The 22,322-nt window shown below is 40.8% G+C and overlaps 1 pseudogene; it reads left to right on the plus strand.

Annotated features, from left to right (window-relative positions):
* Positions 1-2,274: 2,274 nt before the first annotated feature.
* On the plus strand, positions 2,275-2,971 carry LOC148151909 (uncharacterized; annotated as a pseudogene).
* The last annotated feature ends 19,351 nt before the right edge of the window (positions 2,972-22,322 follow it).

The following is a 22,322-nucleotide window of genomic DNA, read 5'->3' on the forward strand; positions in this document are numbered from 1 at the left end:
ACCCAGAAGTTGTTTTTCCCAGTTGTCTTTGGCCATATCTTGCCTTATTTTAATAAAATCTGCCTTTCCTCAATCAAAAACCTTTTCTTGCAGATCCTCTTTCTCCTTTTCCATAACAAATTTAAAACAAGGTCTCCTTCCATGAAAATGCTCTCCCACTGGCACCTCAAACAAGTGTCCAAGTTCATTTCCCAGAATTAAGTTCAGAGAGGTTCTATCCCATGTTGATATATTGATATACAAAGCTCTGCTGAATACATTGTAACAAATCTGTCTTCTTGAAATCCTTTACACCATGAGTATCACAATTGATGTTGGGGAAGTTGAAATCCTCTAATATAATAACCCTAGTTTTATTTCCAAGATGTTGAGGTGCCGGTGTTGGACTGGGGTGGACAAAGTCAGAACTCAAATGACACCAGGTTATATTCTAACAGGTTTATTTGAAATCACAAGCTTTCAGAGCACTGCTCTTTCATCGGGTGAAGTGGAAGGAAACACGTAGACATAGAATTTAAATGCTGTGATAAGATAATTGCAAGATCATTCCAGATAATTAAAAATGTCAAAAGATAGTACGAATGGTGTGAGTGGAGAGTTAGCAGGCTGAATAACAAGTCTTTGCAGGTGATCAAAAGTCGGGCTTTTGCCCGAAACGTCGATTTTCCTGCTCCTCGGATGCTGCCTGAACTGCTGTGCTTTTCCAGCACCACTCTAATCTAGAATCTGGTCTCCAGCATCTGCAGTCCTTGTTTTTACCGAGATGATCAAAAGTGTCAAATGGTGTGCGTAAGGTATCAACAGCTGAATTGCAAGTGAAGAGATGTCCTATGATCTGATTAATTAAAGCAGAGAGATAATTATAAAAAATCAAAAATAAAGTGGTACTAGAGACAAACCAAATGGCAAGTTAGGTATAAGGGTCGCATGACGAGGGTCTAACCAAAATAACAAGTAATCCAAAACTGTACAAACTGATTGAGGTAGAGAGATAATGACAAGTTATCAATGTGATGGTGTCAAAACAGATTTTACAAATACAGAACAGTATGCTGGGTTTACATGTAGTGTGACATAAATCCAAAATCATGAGGCCATCTCATGCATACAGAGCTTGGTTATCAGTTTCTGCTTGTCAATTCTGAATTGTTGTTTATCTCAATGGCTACCTTGGGCGACGGTTACCTGAAAATTGGAACAGTCGACAGAGAGATCCACAGTGCAGTGACCAAGGAAGAAAGAGTTGAATTGGATCCATCTGGAATGCTGCTGCCCTAGGGTCTACATGTATGCTCAAGCTATCAGGAGGTGTGTCAAGCCCAGCTTTATCAGCCGTGCTCACACGATAGCGTAGAACATCACACAAGCACAACGTCAGGCAATCCATACTCTCAAGACCAAGATTGTCATCAAACCAGCAGCTAAAGGAGGACCAATCGTCATACAAAATAGAACAGACTAAAGCAAAGGAGCATTCAACAACTGAACAATCAGGAACACTACAGACAACTACCTCCAATCTGACCCTTCAACTCCATAGACTGATCCAGACCTTCAGAGTATCCTATGCATCTCATCCCATGTATCTCTCCCAGAGGAGACTCCTACTGCCTTCTGAAGATACACAAAGCTAATACACCTAGATATCTCACTGTATCGGGCAACAGGACCCTGTGTGAGAACCTTTCTGGCTATGTTGAGGGCATCTTGAAATCCATAGTACAAAGAAGCCACAGCTTCTGTCACGACACTACAGATTTCTTACAGAAACTCAGCGTCCATGGAGCAGTCGAACCAGAAACATTCCTTGTCACAATGGACGTTTCAGCACTCTACACCAGCAACTCCATGTCGATGGCATCACTGCCTCAGTACCATCAACTGCCAATTTCCAGATGCCATCCTATGACTCATCCACTTCATCCTCGACCATAATATCTTCACTCTCAACAACCACTTCATCATCCACATAGAAGTGCCATGGGGACCACATTTACACCCCAGTACGTGAACATTTTTGTGCACAAGTTCGAGCAAGACTTCTTCACTGCACAGGACTGCTAACCAACACTATACACCAGATACATTGAGAACATTTTCTTCCTTTGAACTCATAGCAAGAAATCACTGAAATGGTTACGTGACAATATCAACAAGATTCATCCCATCATCCCATCAGACTACACTTCAGAATTAATCTAATTCTAGGAAACAAAAATGGACACATTGATACTTCACTCTAATGCAAACTCATGGACAACCTCATAATGCTTCATGAATCCATCCCCTACAGACAAGCCCTGCATATGCACAGGATCTGCTCAGATGGTGGAGGAACACAACGGACAAATACAGATGCTGGAAGATGTCCTCATGGAATATGATGCTCAACTCATCGATCGCCATTTCCAACATGCCACAGCGAAAAACCGCATCGACCTCCACAGAAGACAGAAGTGGGACATGATCGATAGAGTACCCTTCCTTGTGCAGTACTTCCCCAGAATGGAGAAAGTAGGCCATGTTTTTTGCAGCCTATCATTAATGATGAGAAACATCTTACCAACGCTATTCCTAGGCCTCCATTTCTTGTCTTCAAACAACCGCTGAACCTTAAACAGATCAACGTTCACTGCAAACCTCCCAGTAGTATACCGACCACAACACCACACAACCCTGCTACGGCAACCTCTGCAAGATAATCAACATGGATACTATCATCACACATGGAAACACTACCCACCATGTACATGGTAGGTATTCATGTGAGTTGGCCACTGTTGTCGATATCATACACTGCAGAGAAGGATGTCCTAAGGCATGGTGTTTTGGTGAAACCATGCAGACACTACAATAACAGATGAATGGACATCACACAACAATTGCCAGACAGGAATGTTCTCTCCCAGGTGGGGAATATTTCAATGGTCAAGGACATTCATCCTCCAATCTTTGGGTAAGCGTCATCTAAAGAATGGAAAAGAATGGGTTATCATTTATAGGCAACATGGTTTTGTGCGGGGGATATCATGCTTTACCAACTTACTAGAGTTCTTTGAGGAAGTGGCCAAGTTGACAGATGAAGAAAGGGCTGTAGATGTCATATACATGGACTTTAGTAAGGTGTTTGATCAGGTTCCCCATGGTAAACTAATGGAGAAAGTGAAGTCACATGGCTTGCAGGGTGTTCTAGCTAGGTGGATAAAGAACTGGTTGAGCAACAAGAGGCAGAGAATTGTAGTTGAAGACAGATTCTTGAAATGGAGAAAGGTGATCAGTGGTGTTCCACAGGGGTCAATATTGGAGCCACTGTTGTTTGTGATATACATAAATGATCTGGAAGAGGGCAATGGTGATCTGATCAGTAAGTTTGCAGATGACATAAAGATTGGTGGAGTAGCAGAAAGCATAGGGGACTGTCAAAGAATAGAGGAGAATATAGATAGACTGGAGAGTTGGGCAGAGAAGTGGCAGATGGAGTTCAAACCAGGCAAATGTGAGGTGATGCATTTTGGGAAGTCTAATTCCAGAGCGAACTATACTGTAAACAGAAGAGCCTTGGGAAAAGTTGATGAGCAGAGAGATCTGGGAGTGCAGGTCCATTGTATCCTGAAGGTGGCTGCACAGGTGGATAGAGTGGTCAAGAAGGCATATGGTATGCTTGCCTTCATTAGACAGGGTATTGAGTATAAGAGCTGGCAGGGCATGTTAAGATTGTATAAGACTTTGGTTCGGCTGCATTTAGAATACTGTGTACAGTTCTGGTCGCCATATTAGCAAAAGGATGTGGACGCTTTGGAAAGGGTGCAGGGAAGGTTTACGAGGATGTTGCCTGGTATGGAAGGTGCTATCTATGAAGAGAGATTGAGTAGGTCAGGATTGTTTTCATTAGAAAAAAGGAGACTGGGGGACCTGATTGAAGGGTATAGACAGCTTGGATAGAGATATGATTTGGAGATGCCGGTGTTGGACTGGGGTGTACAAAGTTAAAAATCACACAGCACCAGGTTTAGTCCAACAGGTTTAATTGGAAGCACACTAGCTTTTGGAGCATCACTCCTTCATCAGGTGATAGTGCACCACCTGATGAAGGAGCATTGCTCCGGAAGCATTCCAATTAAACCTGTTGGACTATAACCTGGTGTTGTGTGATTTTTAACTTTGGATAGAGATAAGCTTTTTCCCAGGGTGAGGGATTTAATAACGCGTTCAAGATGAGAGGTGAAACGTTTAAGGGGGATACACGTGGAAAGCACTTTACACAGAGAGTGGTAGGTGCCTGAAACACGTTGCCAGCAGAGGTAGTAGAGGCAGGCACGGTAGATTCATTTAATGGTCTGGACAGATGTACGAGTAGGTAGGGAGCAGAGGGATACAGATCCTTAGGAATTGGGCAGTAGGTTTAGACATTGGATTTGAATCGGCACAGGCTTGGTGGGTAGAAGGATTCATGCTGCACTACATGTAACTTCATCTGTTTTGACACCATCACATTGAGAAATTGTTATTATTCCTCTACCTCAATCAGTTTACACAGTTTTAGATTACTTGTTACTTTGATTAGACCCTCGTCATGCAACTCTTATACCTATCATGTTATTCTAGCTATTTGGTTGGAATGCCATCTTATTTTTTGATTTTTTTTATAATTATCTCTCTGCCTTAATTAATCGGATCACAGGACACCCTTTCACTTGCAATTCAGCTGTTGATACCTTATTCACCCCATTTGACACTTCTGATCACCTGCAGAGACTTGTTATTCAGCTTGTTGACACTCCACTCATGACATTTGTACTATCTTTCGACATTTTTAATTACCTGGAATGATTTTGCAATTATCTCTCCGCTGATAAATTCTGTGCGCTTCCCTCCACTTCAACCGATGAAGGAGCAGTCCTATGAAAGTTTGCGATTTCAAATAAACCTGTTAGACTATAACCTGGTGTTGTATGACTTCTGACTATTTTTGTTTCAACAGAGCTTAGTGAATTGTTTAAATATACACTCCCTCATTGCCCACTGACTGGATGTCTATAATACTCTCCTAACAGTGTGACTGCCCCATTTTTATTCTTAAACTGTACTCACAAAGCCAACATTTCAAAACCTTTCCAAGGTGTTGTCCCTCGTCACTGAAGTAGCCAAGTCCTTAATTAATGATGCGACAACACCTCCATTTTTACACTCTCCATTGTCCTGGCTGAATTGTATACTCTGAAATGTTGTCCTGCCAGTGCTGATTCTCACCAACCATATTTGTGTGATGGCAACATTATTGCAATTCCATGCGTCAATCCATACCCTTAACTCATCTGTCTTAGCCAAAACACTCTTAGCATTGAAGTGGAGCCATAGAGCCTTGCCTTATTCCCCTGAAACTCGACATGGCTGAAACCTCTCTGCTTTGGGTCCTTTATTAAAGGGTCCCTGCTGTACCAACACACCGTGTTCTTCCTGCCCCTGCCCCTGCCAAACCCATTTAAATTCTTCCCAACTGCACAACCATCCATAAGGATATTGGTCCTAGAGACAAGAAAGGTTTTGATGAAGGTTTTATAAGTGAAGAGGATTGTTGATCAATAAAGAATTACATCAGCATCCACTGAAATCAGAGATGGATAAGATGACTGCCAACTCGCTATCAACATGCTTTATTACCAAACAATCACCCCATGATGTGCTTCCCTGGCAAATAAAAATGAAACAATTTAATTCTTGAGGTAGACAAAATTTATGGCTCAGTGGTTAGCACTGCTGCCTCACAGCACCAGGGTCCCATGTTCGATTCCAGCCTCGGGCGACTGACTGTGTGGAGTTTGCACATTCTCCCCGTGTCTGCGTGGGTTTACTCTGGTTTCCTCCCACAATCCAAAGATGTGTAGGTCAGGTGAAGTGGCCATGCTAAATTGCCTGTAGTGCTAGGTGCATTAGTCAGAGGGAAATGGGTCTGGGTGGGTCACTCTTCGGAGGGTCAGTGTGGACTGGTTGGGCCGAAGGGACTGTTTCCACACTGTAGGTAATCTAATCTAAACTTTTTAATGCAAATTATCACCTAACAGCAGACTGCCAGAACCTGTAAAAGTTAACTGAAAATTAAGCTTCTGTTTTACCGAATCATATTCAGGTTGCACTCACAAATTTAAATGTGAACAATTAAGACCCAGGATTTTCCTCCAATTTTTGAGAACTGAGTTGATGTTGTTCAGTTATCAGTGTGATGGAAACTTCTTTTTGTGTGTTTAAGTGGGGTCTCTGACACACAGTTGAGGAGGTTCCACGCGTGCAATGATAAAATTGTCCAAGGAAATTTAGAGCAGTGTGGTAGTCCAGAACAACCTCCATGATTAATAAAACATCATAACAGATCTATTATGTGATATTAAACTCAAAGTAGTTACTTCATATCAATGTAAACAGTGTGAAATGTTTATTTTACTTGATGAGTTGCGTTTTTTTATGTTTATATTCAGTAGATAATGGGAACATTTCATGATGATGCTGTTCAGCTCCCCTAAGCTCCATTTATATCCTTGGCCTATCAAATTACCATCAACTATTAGCATCATCATTATAATATTCTATTATTAAAACTGTTACTCCGAAAGATTATCATACTATCTCACATGCCAACTTCTTAATGAAGATTAAAGTTAACTGAAAGTTAGATCATCTACAAAATCACTTTTGATTGTCCCTTCTATGAGTAATTTGAATCTGTTCTTTGTCTACTCTGCATTTGTATGACAGAACTCTTATCTACTCAAAATAAATCTGACATAATTTATTTCAGTAACTGAAAGCATGCCAGCTTCAGTCAAGCCTTTTTTAAATACTTACTCAACTTGTGGAAAGCAATGGACTTGGAAAGAGAAACATTCACCAGCCAGATGTTGCAGGGCTGATTTTATTTGGCATACAGAGCAACAAAGAGGTTAAAATCATAACCCATATCCTTTCCACAGCTCTCATCATTTTAACTCAGTTTCTGACTGCATCGTTTTTGAGGTGAGATGGGGATCCGTATTAAAAGGTAACAGTCACTGTTAGATGTTGTAACGCTGGTCTATTGGTTCCAATTGCAGGTGTGCTGGCTAGACTCTGACATGCAGCAAAACCTAACTGGGTCCAGTGTCTGAGGACTTGTTACAGTGGTATGAAAGGGAATTCTGAATTGCACTTTACTGGATCACCACATCTTTTTACTGTCATTTTACCAGTGAGTTTCCAACTCCCACATCTCTATTTCCAAAGATCTGTTGTCCAATAAATGGTCAGTCAGTTTTCACTGCATTTTACAGGCACCATTATTAATCCTCTGTTCTAGATGAAGTGAGATGTTGTGAAGGAGGTACAGCAGACCAGCTGCCTCCATTAGCATAAATGGTTCCCATTTAAAATGATTCTTTGCAATCAATTTGTAGGACCTTTGCAAGTTTTGACAAGTCACTGAGTGGAATCAAATCTTTTCATCATTTCTCTAAGTTGTTAAATATTGATTTTGGTTCTGTGACCTATAGTTACAGACCCACTTGCCAGAGAGAATGGTGTTTCCTCTCTGTTCTATAAATCCTTCTTGAAGATTTTTATTAGGAGGGATAAAATCTTTATCTCTTCTGCTCCAAGAAAAAATGTCCCAACATTTCCAACCTTTCCTCCCAATTTAATCACTAATTCTTGCTAATATCCTGTTAAACCTCTTTTGTATTCCTTTTAAATTATTGATGTCTTCCTGAACTGTGGTACCCAGAATTAAAACATAGAACATAGAAAAGCACAGTGCAGGAGTAGGCCCTTCAATTCACCATGTCTGTGCATGCCATGATGCCATTCTAAACTAAACCCATCTGCCTACACATGGTCCGTAACCCTCTATTTCCTGTCTGTTCATCTGTCTGTCTAAATGTCTCTTAAACTTGCTAACTTATCTGTTTCTGCCAACTCCCTGACACTGTGTTCCAGGCACATACCACCGCTCTGCATCTCAAACTTATCCAATCTCTCCTTATAACAAGTAACAATCCAGCAACATTCTGGCAAACCTCTTTTGGAACCTCTCTAAAGTCTCCCCATTCTTCCAACTGTTTGGCCAACTAGAGCTTCATACAATACTCCAAATGTGGCCTACTTAAAGTTTTATACACCTGCGACATCACTTGCCAACTTTTATACTCTACATTGGGGAGACAGGACACCAACTCACAGAACATTTCAGGGAACATTTCTGAGACATACACATCAAACAACCCCACTGCCCTGTGGCCCACCACTTCAACTTCTCCCTCCCACTCCGTCAAGAACATGCAAGTCTTGGGCCTCCTCCACTGCCAAATCCAAGCCACCCGACACTTGGAGGAAGAACACCTCATCTTCTGCTTTGAGACCCTCCAATCACATGGCATCAACATTAATTTCACCAGTTTCCTCATCTCCCTTTCCTCCCTCATCTCAGCTCCAACCCTCCAATTTAGCAGCGCCCTCTTGAACTGTGCTATCTGTCCATCTTCCTTCTCACTTATCCATTCCACCCCCTCATCCAACCTATCATCATCACCCCCCCACCTCCTCCCCCCCCCCACAACCCCTCCTATTAATCTCTCAGACCCCTGCCCTCCCCCCAACATTCCTGATGAAGGGCTTATGCCTGAAATGTCGGGTCTCCTGCTCCTCGGATGCTGCCTGATCTGCTGAGCTTTTCCAGTGTCACACTTGTCGACTTTATACTCAATGTCCCAATAGTGAAGGCAAACATGCTATATGCCTTCTTTACCACTTTATCCACCTGTGTTGCCACTTTCAAGGAGCTATGAATTTGCACCCCAAGATCCCTCTGTATATCAATGCTCTTAATCCTTAATCAATATCAATCCTGCCACTTACTATATGCTTTCTCCTAGCATTGACCTTCCAAATGGCATCACATTGTGCCTTCTCTGCTTGTGCAACATTAGTAATCCTCAGTCCTCTGACACTGTTGCCTTATTTAGCAGAATTTAGCAGTCCTCAATTTCAACCTCCATTTCCCTCAGCAAGCTAGGATGCATCCCATCTGGACAAGCCACTTTTCCTTTTTGAGTATCAACATCATTTTTAGTACTTTCTCCTTTCCTACTTTTATCCTAATCAATTTGTCTACTGCATCTTCCCTCACTCTGGCTTAAACAGTCCTATTTTTTCATGAACCCAAACTATAAAACACTCATTCAATAACTCAACCATGATCTTGGCATCCATAAGGCCTCCTTTTTGCTCCGTACTTAACCCCATTTTGGTTTGACTACACTTTTACTATACTCCCTATGAAAATGTTCAAACCATTTTGCCAACTCGTCCATTAATTTTTCACCCATGTCATCAAACCATGCTGCATTTTGTCTTGTAAAGTATTTTCTGATTCTAGAGCTCCTACAAGGTGTGCTGGCCAATGAATGGGCCAGTGGAAGGGATGTACTCTTCATATTGGGAGTCTTCAGAAGCTCACAACCTTTGACGTTGAGTATTCAGGTCTGAGAGGCAACAGCACTCAGATACATTTTGGTTATTGAATAGCACCCTGGTCAATCTCACTGCTGGAACCATGGTGAGGCAGAAAACATGGTGAGGCAGATAAACGGCATGGTGGCTCAGTGGTTAGCACTGCTGTCTCACTGCGCCAGGGTCCCAGGTTCAATTCCAGCTTTGGGCGACTTTCTATGCAGCATTCGCACATTCACCCTGTGTCTGTGTGGTTTTCCTCCAGGTGCTCTGGTTTCATCCCACAACCCACAGATGTGCAGGTTAGGTGAACTGGCCAAGTTAAACTGCCCATTGTGTTCAGGAATATGTAGGTTAGGTGCATTAGTCAGAGGAAATGTAGAGTAATAGGATAGGGATGGGATACTCTTCAGAGAATCGGTGTGGACTTGTTGGGCCAAATGACCTGTTTCCACACTAGGAATTCTATGATGATATGCAGACATCCTGCAAGAAGTTATTAAATATTGACTCTATATTGCCAAAATGCTCCTTCTTCGAGGTTGTGCTTTATTACTTCCATTGTTCTGTATGTCGTGGAAATTAAATTGACTCGACTCAACTATTAGCAAGAGCAACCAAAAAGCTTTATTAATTTTTTTAACCTCTGCATTGCAGAGGGACCATATGCACTTGACAAAAATGCCTTGTGCAAGGGCCCTGAGCATAATTCAAATATTCGTCTTATACTATTTCCCATCACGCTCTCAAGGACAAAGACTGCGAAGATTTAAGTTGTTATTCTTTTCATTCCCTTGTTGTGGACATACTGTTCTTATAGTTTTCTCTTGTTGAATGTTTACAAAGCTCCGCAGAGACAAGCTGTCCCTCGACTGCAGACTTCAGTAAAGTTGCAAAGTATCAGAAAGTTTTGAATTTAGTAAAGCATTGTCTTACAGATTTCAGAGTAAATGGATTTCAGAGTAAATGTTAATTTTGTTAATTTTCCATTACACTGTATATGAAAGCAGATGGCAGAAGATGACCAATCTTGTTATTGTAGATCACAGAGACTATATAGCAAAACCTTTGCATCCTTAATTAGGCCCTTCACTCATTTCTGCATGCAACATGTGTTCCATAATTATTTAATTTTACTACTAAGAATCCAAACTTGCACATCAACTTTAAAGCTTTAAAATCATTGAAGAACTTCTAGAACAGTTAGAAAAATGACCCAAGATAATTATATGCTATAACAGAGTATTGGTTTCATCTATATCTATTCATTATTTGTGTGATGGTATGAAAGACAAGCAAATGAGATGTATTGTTTTAAATTCAGCACAAATGTATCTGACTAAATAACCTTCTTTGTTCATAAACTCTGAAAAGATTGCAGCTGACAATATTAAATCTGACAGCCACAATCTGAGGGTAGAAGAAACACATCTCTTCCATACAAACATACTCATCACAGGCAGAAAATGGAACACGTAATTTGATCTGCAAAAATTTTGAAAAAGTAACTGAAGAAACAATCTCATTCTCAAACGCTTAATCTGTCTTTAAGCACAGTTGAGAGATACATCAGATATTGTTCAGTCCATTTCCATGGTTTATCAGACCTTTAAATTATGCATGTCTCATGTTGACAAGGTGCTGCCCACCCTGCAAACATGTCTTCCAAGCAGAACATAAAATTTTAAATAGATTAAATGCAAGATGTGAACAGTAAATAATTGTACATAGGATCATAGAATTATAGAGTTGAGCAGCATGTTTTGGTTTCCATGCTGTACCATGCTTTCCATGCTGACCAGATATCCTAAATTAATCTAGACTTATTTGCCAGCATTTGACCCATATCCCTCTAAACCCTTCCTATTCAAAAGTACCCATTAAGATGGCTTTTAAATGTTGTAATTATACCAGCCTCCACCACTTCCTCTGGCAGCTGATTCCATACATGCATCAGCCGCTGCATGAAAATATTGCCCCTTTGATCCCTTTATATCTTCCCCCCTCACCCTAAACCTATATCCTCTAGTTTTGGACTCCTGTACCCTTAGAAAAAGACATGTTAGAATCAAGCAGAGCTATAGCTTGTACTTGAGTGGATCAGCGAGAACTCCTGTTTTCCTGGTCAACAAAGAATGGAAGAAAAATAAGTTACTCTGTTGAACCGGCAGTGGTCACCTCGCTTTTACTGCTGGGTGTCCTGATACCTACAAAACTAATACAATTTAAATGCATCCTTAGCAATAATAGATTGTCTCACCCTTGTTGTGTAGCTGGGTAGAGTAATTGTGGATTGGGAGGCAGGAAGTTAGAATTTGGTGTTTGTAAAATTGTCAAATTGTAAAATGGAGAAAGCATTGCATGGTCCCTTTAAAGGATGGTGTTTTGCTGTGTTTAAAGATTTAAAATGGATGCCTGCAAGTACCAGCTTGAAAGTTTGCAAGTACACAGAGAGTCCAAACTGAAACACTTGTATCAAAAGGCAGTACAGTTAGCAGGCAAAGCAGCAGTTTTTACCAAGACAACAGGTTTTGAATTTAGCCAATAAATTTGAACCAGACACTTAGATACCAAAGATCTGTTAAATTTAAATCTGATAGTTTTTAAAACATAAGACCAATCCTATTGTAAAAAATATTAAATTGTCATCAAGGGTATAAAAGAAAGGGGCAGTTGGACAAAAACCCAGAGCAAACTGCCATCCACGGGAGTTAATGGCTCTCAGCCTGAGAGAGAGAATTGCTGGCTCTCACAGCCTCATCTATGTCTTAGAGAAAGCACCGTCTAAATAACAACGGAACCAACAATGAAGAAAACTTTCCTGACAGAAGAATCAACAGAGAAGACTTTCCTGACAGAAGACTTGATAGAGAAGGCACAGAACATTCTGAAAGACACATAACTTGAATGTAATTTCGAGACACTTAATTCTATTATTTTTGTATATGAGTGGGATTTGTATTTATTTGGGAATAGTCAATAGTTAGAAGGCATTTATTTTGTTTATTAATAGTTTAATTAATTTGTTCACTGTTAAAGTTAGATAAATAAATTGCTACTTATTGATTTTAAAGTGATCATCAGGGATTTTCTTTGGTGCCATTCTTGACTATGCTTCAGACCTTTGGGTAAATTCCTTAATAGTCATTCATAAAAAGAAAACTTCAGACTCTGATTTTTTTCCAATTTCTTTTAGTTCTTTATTGTTGACAGAAATTTGTTTGCAAACGCTACGCTCTTTCATTCACTGGTCATCTATTCATCATCTTCATAGGTGTTTTAGTCCTCCTTCAACATGGGACTAGCAGAGAAAATTGAGTGGAAGACAGCTAGCTGTTACTGGAGATTTCCCAGTACTGCCTCACAGTAGAGACTGTCAGACACATAGACATTTACAGTGCAGGAGGAGGCCATTCAACCCATCTAATCTGTGCCCATCAACAAGGTTTGACTACATTAATCCCATTTTCCAGCTCTTGACCCATAGCAAAAACAAGAAGAGTCACACTGAAATCAGAACTTTGTTTCTCTCTCCACAGATGATAGCTAACCAATAGCTCTCCACAGATGATAGCTAAGTTTGATGGCGGCACGGTGGCACAGTGGTTAGCATTGCTGCCTCACAGCGCCAGAGACCCGGGTTCAATTCCCGCCTCAGGCGACTACTGTGTGGAGTTTGCACGTTCTCCCTGTGCCCGCGTGGGTTTCCTTCAGGTGCTCCGGTTTCCTCCCACAGTCCAAAGATGTGCAGGTCAGGTGAATTGGCCATGCTAAATTGCCCGTAGTGTTAGGTAAGGGGTAAATGTAGGGGTATGGGTGGGTTGCGCTTCGGCGGGTCGGTGTGGACTTGTTGGGCCGAAGGGCCTGTTTCCACACTGTAATGTAATCTAATCTAATCTAAAAAAAAGTTTCTCCAGCATTCTCTTTGCGTTTATTTTCAAATAAAGTCTACAGACCAAACTTAACGAAATGAAGGAAATCTTTACAACAACTTAGTGCTGCAACCATTCTGAGCTGAAAAACTGAGAAAATGTTTTATGCATACATTTAGAGATTCCCTTTATACTGCTTCTAGTGTGGGTGTAATAGGTGATTACAGAGGCTAAGCACAATTAATTTATGAAGAGATTGCTAGTGTACTGAGGTAATCCAACAATGTTGTGCAGAAGAAAGCATGTGAATGACTACATTATTTCTTTCCTACAAGTAAATGTACCAGCTTAGAAATAAAGTTACTTGGCATTTTCCTGTGCACCAAAGTTAAATAAGGAATTGGGATAATGCAAAATAAACACGAAGCCAGGAAATGAAATGGAATTGAGACAGCCCACTATTTTCTTTATAACTATACCAACTGCAGTTTCATCAGGAAAAAGGTGCCAACCAGGGACACTGATTAAAAGCAGAACTCTCCATTGTTAACAATTATGCTTGGCCTTTGCCCTGCACATAAAAAAGGATGAGGTAAAGAACTGATAAAATCAAAGCAGAGACAAGCATGGATGATTTGAGAATAGCAGAGCTGTTCTTTGCTGATTACATAGCAGTAAAGCATTCCAGACAATAAAGTAGGACCATTTCATATTGAAGAAATGTTCAATGATAATAAATGAAGACAAGTAGAGAGGGAAGAACAGCTCATTTCAGAAGAATGAATTTTGACGGTCGGGCAGATCTTATTTGCTTAACAGAAAAGAAAAATCCATATCAATGAAGATACTGAATGCTCTGTGAGTGTGCTAAAATTATAAGAGATACTCTGAATTACATAATTAATCCATTAAAATTAGTGGGAAAATGTTACAGATGAAACAGGCAAAATGCAGTTATGCAGATCTTCTCGATCTATCATTGGACCCAGATGAGATATCATTAGTTTAAACCGAATATGGTTTACAATATTTTTGAATAGGGATAACAACAGAAAAAAATAAAAATACTCAATATTCGCAAAGCACTTCTGGCAAATCTGGAGTCGTTGCTCCACCAGTAGCTGTGTCCAACCTGCCGAGAAACAACCATTAGGGTCATAGCACTAAGTACATGTGATGGGACAATTTCTACTGGCAAGGCTGGCAACCTACCTGATGACTCTAACATTAAACTCTTGCAGGGCTGTAGAGGAAGGAAATGCATTTTGTAATCTACACTGAAGAAAAACATATTTATTTATTTGAAGGATCTGAGCTCCTCGTGAAGTAATTGCCTCTGCCAGTGAACTAGCTTGTGGCCTTTGTAGGGTCCAATATCTATTGCCTGTTTTAATCACCCAGAAATGCCTTCAGACACATCTACAAAACAACACTTTGATATTGTAGATGAAGAGGTTAGAAATCATGTTATATTCTATATATGGCAGCTGTCTTATTGGCCAGTACACAACTGAGCCATGACAGCTTACTATAGTGAGCTATATAAGGATAACACCCAGGAAGATATGATGGGGTACACACATTTAATAGAACCTCAGTACAGCATATAATCATTATAGCAAACAACTATTCAGAAGTGATCATTGGGAGAGTTAAAGTACAACCTAATTAACTACGCAAATTAGTTGTAACCTCCCAGGTCTTACACAAACTTAGTGTATAATGGCAACTTGCTCTGGAGCAGATATGTTCACGTACATACCTACAGAACAAATGACCTCCACCTAAAGCCAGAAGATATATTTGGATAACAAATCTGCTAAAGGGAGGCTCTTGCACAGGAATGATGTCTGAATCAGATTCCTCAAATGGTCTAGCTCTCATTTTAAATTTACATTTGATAAGGTTCCCTATGGTAGGCTCACTCATAAAGTCAGGAGGTATGGGATACAAGGAAATTTGGCTGCCTGAATTCAGAATTGGTTGGCTGACAGAAGGCAGAGAGTGGTTGTAGATGGAAAGTATTCTGCCAGAAGGTCAGTGGTGAGTGATGCCCCACAGGGCTCTGCTTTTTGCAGTTTCTAAAAATGACTTGGGTGAGGAGGCTGAGGGGCGGGTTAGCCAATGACACAAAGGTTGGAGGAGCTGTTGATAGCATCGAGGGCTATTGCAGGCTGCAACGCAACATAGACAGGATGCAGAGCTGGGCTGAGAAATGGCAGATGGAATTCGACCTGGATAAATGCGAAGTGATGCATTTTGAATGCTGTACATAGGATTAAAGACAGGATCCCTCAAAGTTGCCACCCAAGTGGATAGGATTGTTCAGAAAACATATAGTGCTTTGGTCTTCATTAACAGGGGGATCGAGTTTAAGAACTGCAAGGTTTTGCTGCAGCTCTACAAGATCCTGGTGAGACCACACTTGGAATATTGTGTCCAGTTCTGATTGCCCTATTGTAGGCAAGATACAGAAGCTTTGGAGAGGGTGCAAAGAAGGTTTACCAGGATGCTGCCTGGACTGGAGGGCTTGTCTTATGAAAAGAGGTTGACTAAGCTCGGACTTTTCTCTCTTGGGAGAAGGAGGAAGAGAGGTGACCTGATCGAGGTATACAAGGTAATGAGTGGCATGGATAGAGTCAACAGCCAGAGACTTTTCCCCAGGGCAGGATTGACTGGCACAAGGAGTCATAGTTTGAAGATATTAGGAGGAAGGTATCGAGGAGACATCAGCGGTAGGTCTTTTACACAGAGAGTTGTGAATGGATGGAATGCGTTGTCAGCAGTTGTGGTGGAAGCAAAGCCATTAGGACATTTAAGTGACTGCTGAACATGCACTTGGACAGCAGTGAATTGAGGGGTACATAGGTTAGGTTATTTTATTTTAGATAAGAAATAGTCTTCAGCACAACATTGTGGGTTGAAGGGTCAGTTCTGTGCTGTACTTTTCTATGTTCTATGTTCTAAAACCATGTCCCCTCATGCAAGCCATCACCAGCTGAGGAAAAACATTCTCACTCTCCACCCTCTGTTTATCTTATACATCTCAATTAAGTCACCTCTCAACCTTCTTCTCTCTAACAAAAACAGCCTCAAGTCCCTTAGCCTTTCCTCATAAGACCTTCCCTCCATAGCAGGCAACATCCATGTCAATCTCCTCTGAACCCTTTCCAAAGCTTCCACATCCTTCCTATAATGCGGTGACCAGAACTGTACACAGTACTCTAAGTGCAGCCACACCAGAGTTTTGTACAGCTGCAGCATGGCCCTGTGGATCACTTTACCAATAAAAACTAACACATTGTATGCCTTCTTAACAATCTTATCAACCTGGGTGGCAACCATCAAGGATCTATGTACATGGACACCAAGATCTATCTGCTCATCTACACTACCAAGAATCTTACCATTAACCCAGTATGCTGCATTCTTGTTACTCCTTCCAAAGTGAATCACCTCACACTTTTCCGCATTAAACTCCATTTTCCACCTCTCAGCCCAACTCTGCAGCTTATCTATGTCTCTCTGTAACCTACAACATCCTTTGTCACTTTCCACAACTCTACCAACTTTAGTATCATCTGCAACTGTTCTTTGGGATCTCCAATGATGGAAATGTATATGCATATTCATCCAGATTTAATATTTTAAATATTTATTTTCCCTCAAAACATTTTCAACATTAGGGTGTTTCATCTTTGTATTTTACTCCAACACACTAAAACTAGCAAGTGGGTTAATCTAAGTACCCAATCAGGTCAATTGGCTGATCAAGTTTCACAAATACTCAATCTCTTCTTTAATATAACAGCACTTTTCTGTTCTCACGGTATCACAGAAGTGTTACCACACAGAAAGAGATCTGCCCTGGCTTGTTAAATGAGAATTATTATTTAAAGCAAGTCCCCTGCTTCCCCCCCCCCCATACCCTTACACATTACTTTTATTCAAATAATCATCCAATGCTCTCTTGAATGTCTCAATTGAACTTGCTTCCACCACATTTCCGGGCAATGCATTCCACACCCTAACTACTCGCTGTGTGAACATATTTTTCTCACCACGTTTTTTTTGCAGATCGGTTTAAATCTATGCCTTCTTGTTCTTGTTACTTTTATGAGTGAGAACAGTTTCTCTATTTACTTTATGCAGACCGCTTATGATTTTAAAAATTTCTATCAGATCTCTTCTTAGCCTTCTTCTTTCTGGGGAGAACATCAATCTACCTCATAACTGACCAAATGTGATTAACTAAAATGACTGTGACACTATCCATGGATTGTTGTTTTAAAGTAATCACACTCTAGTTTACTTAATTTCCAAAGTGAACTTTTTTCACAAATGTAGCTTTAAATTCTACTCTTTCCTGTTTAATAACAAATTTTTCAAATTCCCCAATATTACCCATTAGAAATCATCAAAACACAACATGAGGATGCCTAAAATTTTTCTTTTATGTATTTTATTTGTACACAGCCTATTTTCAGCAAAGCAGATCTCACTGAAAAATATCCTGCAAGAATCATTGAGAGAATTGGTGCTTCTGTTAAGTTAGTGTCCAGAGTTTTTCTCTCTGTTTGGTGCCCATATGTGTGGTAGCAGAATCATCTCCCTAAGCATTGTCTAAAATATAACTTTTAGGTTGGTTGATCCACATTCCCATGAATTATGTGAACATAACAGCAAAATCAAAATACTTTTAGGCTACACTTCCAGCTGAAGAATCCACTCTAATGCCTTTATCACCTGGTAACCTTTTCAGTATAAATCTTCAGTGCCAATCATAGGGTGCAGGTGTCACTCATTGGGTCAGATTTACCTTAATTGATCTGAAGAGGGTGGTGATGAGCTGCTTTCTTGAACCATGGCAGTCCTTAGGTTAGAGGAATGTCTGCAGTGTTCTAGGAAGGAAGTTCCAAGATTTTGTTCCCATTACTGTAAGCAAGCAATGATTCAAGTCAGGATACTGTGTGGTTTGGAGGGAAATTTTCAGGTGGCAGTGTTCCCAAGCATCTGCTGTCCCTAAGAGGTAGAGGTCATGGGTTTGGAAGGTACTGTTGAAGTTACTACAGTGTATCTTGTAGATGGTACACATTGTATAAGGCGTTCCAGTTAAGTGACTTGTTTTGTCCTCAATGGGTCGAGATTCTTAAATGTGGTTGAAGCTGCACACATTCAGACAAATATTAAATATTCCATTATGTTCCTGATCTGGACCTTGTAGATGGTGGAGACATATTGTGGACAAAAAAGGTGAGTTTTTTGCTACAGGTTTCCTAGCCTCTGACCTGGAGTATTCTCAGGGCCCATCTCCTTTGCAGTGTCCATTGCATTTAGCTTTTTTTTATATCACATGGACAGAATCAAATTGATTGATTTGATTGAATAGCATCTATGTTTCTGGGAACCTCAGAAAGAGATTGAAATGGATCATCTATTTGATTCTTCTGATTAAAAGTAGATCCAAATGTTTCAGCCTTGACTGTTGCACAATGTACTGGCCTCCCCATCATTGAGGATGGCAATACTTGTGGAATGTCCTCCAGTTTTTAGTTGTTTGATTGTCCACCATGATTCATAGCTGGGTGTGACAGAAATGCAGAACCTAGATCTGATCCATTGGTTGTGGGATGACTTAGCTTCTGCTGTTTGGAATGCAAGTAATGTTCAGTTGTAACTTCACCAAGTTGAAATCTAATTTTCAGATAAGCCGGGAGATACTCCTGACTTGCCCTCCTGCACGCTTGATTAAACAGTGTTGGTTCCCTGGCTTGCGGGTAATCCAGGAGTGGTGTGCCATGAGGTTACAGATTGTGATAGAACATAGTTCTGCTGTTGCTTGTCAATTACAGCATCTCATGGATGTCTGTTTGAAATCTGTTTGATCTATCTGATCTATTTGAAATCTACTTCATTAATTACAGTGGTAGTGCCACACAACATTTGAGGATGTTCTTAAAGTGAAGAAGGACTTGTCTTCACAAGGACTGTACAATCCTACCTGTACTGTTATATGAATATATAAGATAGGAACATAAGTAGGCTATTTAGCTCCTCATGCTTGCTCCTTCCTTTAACAAGATCATGGCCACAATCCTACCGACACGCAGTAACTTTTCACACCCTTGCTTATCAAGATTCTATCAAATTCTTAAAGATTAAAGATATTAAAGATAAAGATTAAACACTGTTGAACTTTAACTTCATTCCTTTATTTCTCTAGTTTATATTAAGAAGGACTTTAATATTAACTATTACTTTATTTCTTTGTGTTTCTACTTATTTTACAAACTTTATGCTTAACTGTTCAACCTTGTTTCCTTTAGTACTTTGTGCCTAAGTTTTTCACACCTAGGTACCTTTGTACCTAAGATGGCGCCATGCGTGGCGTCATTATTCACTTTTCACTGTAGTCCTGTACTTCTGTACTTGAGTACGTGAGACAATAAAATCTAAATCACAAAACAATCGGTTCTGCTATAACACAAATTGGCTTTAACGCGTTTGAAGAATTTAAATTGTTACTTGTAGAACGCAAACATTCCTTATATGTTTTGGCTATAACGTGGTTCTGGCCCCATTAGTTTAAATGGCACAGCTATTGTGTGATTTTCTTATAATGCGATTCCCTGAGAATGGAACTTTCATGTTATATCAGAACCAACAATATTCAAAGAACCTGCTTCTATCACTTTTTCAAGAAGAGAATTCCAAAAACTCAAACCATCTGCGGGAAAAAACAGTTTCTTCATCTGTTTTAAATGGTCAACTCTTTAATTTCAAATGATGAGCCCTAAACAAAAAGGAACAGAGAACAATACAACACAGGAACAGGCCTTTCGGCTACCAAGCCTGTGCTGATATGTGACGCCTCTCTCACCTAAAAACCTTCTGTCTCTAAGCATCCGCATCCCTTTTCCCTGCATTTTCATGTATCTGTCAAAATGCCTCTTAGATGTTGCTATTGTACCTGTTTCTACCTGTATGTCCTCTAGCAGCACTCTCTGTGTAAAAAACTTGACTCCGGCATCTCCTTGAAACTTTTTGCCTTTTATGTTAAATCCATCTCCCCTAGTAATTAACATTTCTACACTGGAAAAAGGCTCCAACTATCCATACATCTAATAATTTTGTAAATCTCTATCAGGTCACCCCTCAGACTCTGACATTCAAATGAAAACAAACCAAGTTTTTCTAATACTCTTTCCATAGTCAAGACCCCAGAGGATTCAATCATGTCACTTCTTACTCTTCTAAACTTCACTGAATACAAGCCTAGTCTGAGTAACTTTTCCTCACAAGACAAATTACCAATTCCAGGTATTAGTGTAGTAAACTTTCTCTGAACTGCTTCCAATGCATTTATCTCCTTCCTTAAATATGGAGAACAATATTTTGGATGTTGTCTTACTGGTGCCCTGTATAACTGATGCATAACCTCCCTACTTTTGTATTCAATTCCCCTTACACTAAAGTATTACATGAACATAAAAACATGAATGTGGAGTGTCACTGCTATCAAGGTGGATCTGTACTCTGAGGTCATTATGTTACATTCATTAATATCAAGTCCAGCATGACCTGCTATCTGGTCAGTTCCGGAACATGCTGCTCTAAATACATTCCATTAAGCTTCCATCCAGATCATAGCTGCCAATTTGATTTTCCCAGTTGATATGTAAATTAAAATCATCCATAGTTAGTGCCACCCCTTTATCACAAACACAAAGTATTTCTTCCTGCATGTTTTGGGATGGCATGGTGGCTCAGTGGTTAGCACTGCTACTTCACAGCACCACAGACCCAAGTTTGATTCCCACCTCAGGTGACTCTCTGTGTGGAGTTTGCATATTCTCCCCATGTCTACGTGGGTTTGCTTCGGTTTCCTCCCACAATCGAAAGACTCGCAGGTCAGGTAAAGTAGCCATGCTAAATTGCCCATAGTTGAAACTTTATTGCTGGAACAGCACAGCAGGTCAGGCAGCATCCAGGGAACAGGAGATTCGACGTTTCGGGCACAGGCCCTTCTTCAGGAATGAGCAGAGAGTGTTCAGCAGGAGAAGATAAAAGGTAGGGAGGAGGGACTTGGAGGAGGGGCGTTGGAAATGTGATAGGTGGAAAGAGGTCAAGGTGAGGGTGATAGGTCGGAGTAGGATGGAGGCGGAGAGGTCAAGAAGAAGACTGCAGGTCAGGAAGGCGGTGCCGGGCTGGAGTGATTCGGCTGAGACAAGGTGGGGGGAGGGGGGATGAAGAAACTGGTGAAGTCCAAGTTCATCCCCTGTGGTTGGAGAGTTCCCAGTCGGAAGATAAGACGCTCCTCCTCCGACCGTCGCGTTGTTGTGGTTTGGCGGTGGATGAGTCCAATGACCTGCATATCCTCGGTGGAGTGGGAGGGGGAGTTGAAATGCTGTGCTACAGGGTGGTTGGGTTGGTTCGTCCGGGTGGCCCAGAGGTGCTCTCTGAATCGCTCTGCAAGTAGGCGGCCTGTCTCCCCAATATAGAGGAGGCCACACCGGCTGCAGCGGATGCAGTAGATGATGTGGGTGGAGGTGCAGGTGAATCTGTGGCGGATATGGAAGTTTCCTTTGGGGCCTTGGAGAGAAGTGAGGGGGGAGGTGTGGGCTCAGAGTGCCCATAGTGTTAACTGCATTAGTCAGACATAAGTCTAGGGTCAGGAATGAGTCACTTGTCGGTGGGTCAGTGTGGACTTGTTAGGACGAAGGGCCTGTTTCCACACTGTAGGTAATCTAATCTTTATCCCACATTATGCTTACTATTAGTAGATCTGACTGTAGACTACTCCAAACAAATTTGATCAGGGAGGTTAAGGTGAAGGAGTCCTTAGGTTCAGTGATGATAATACGATAGAATTCATCCTGCAGTTTGAGAGGGAGAAGATTGAATCAGATTGATGGTCTTACAATTGAATAAAGGTAACTACAAAGACATGAGGGAGGAGCTAGCCAGAGTTGATTG

This window comes from Chiloscyllium plagiosum, unplaced genomic scaffold (assembly GCF_037043375.1).
Source record: "Chiloscyllium plagiosum isolate Xiang-an unplaced genomic scaffold, Cpla_swu_hap1 HiC_scaffold_2, whole genome shotgun sequence".
Lineage (NCBI taxonomy): Eukaryota > Metazoa > Chordata > Chondrichthyes > Orectolobiformes > Hemiscylliidae > Chiloscyllium > Chiloscyllium plagiosum.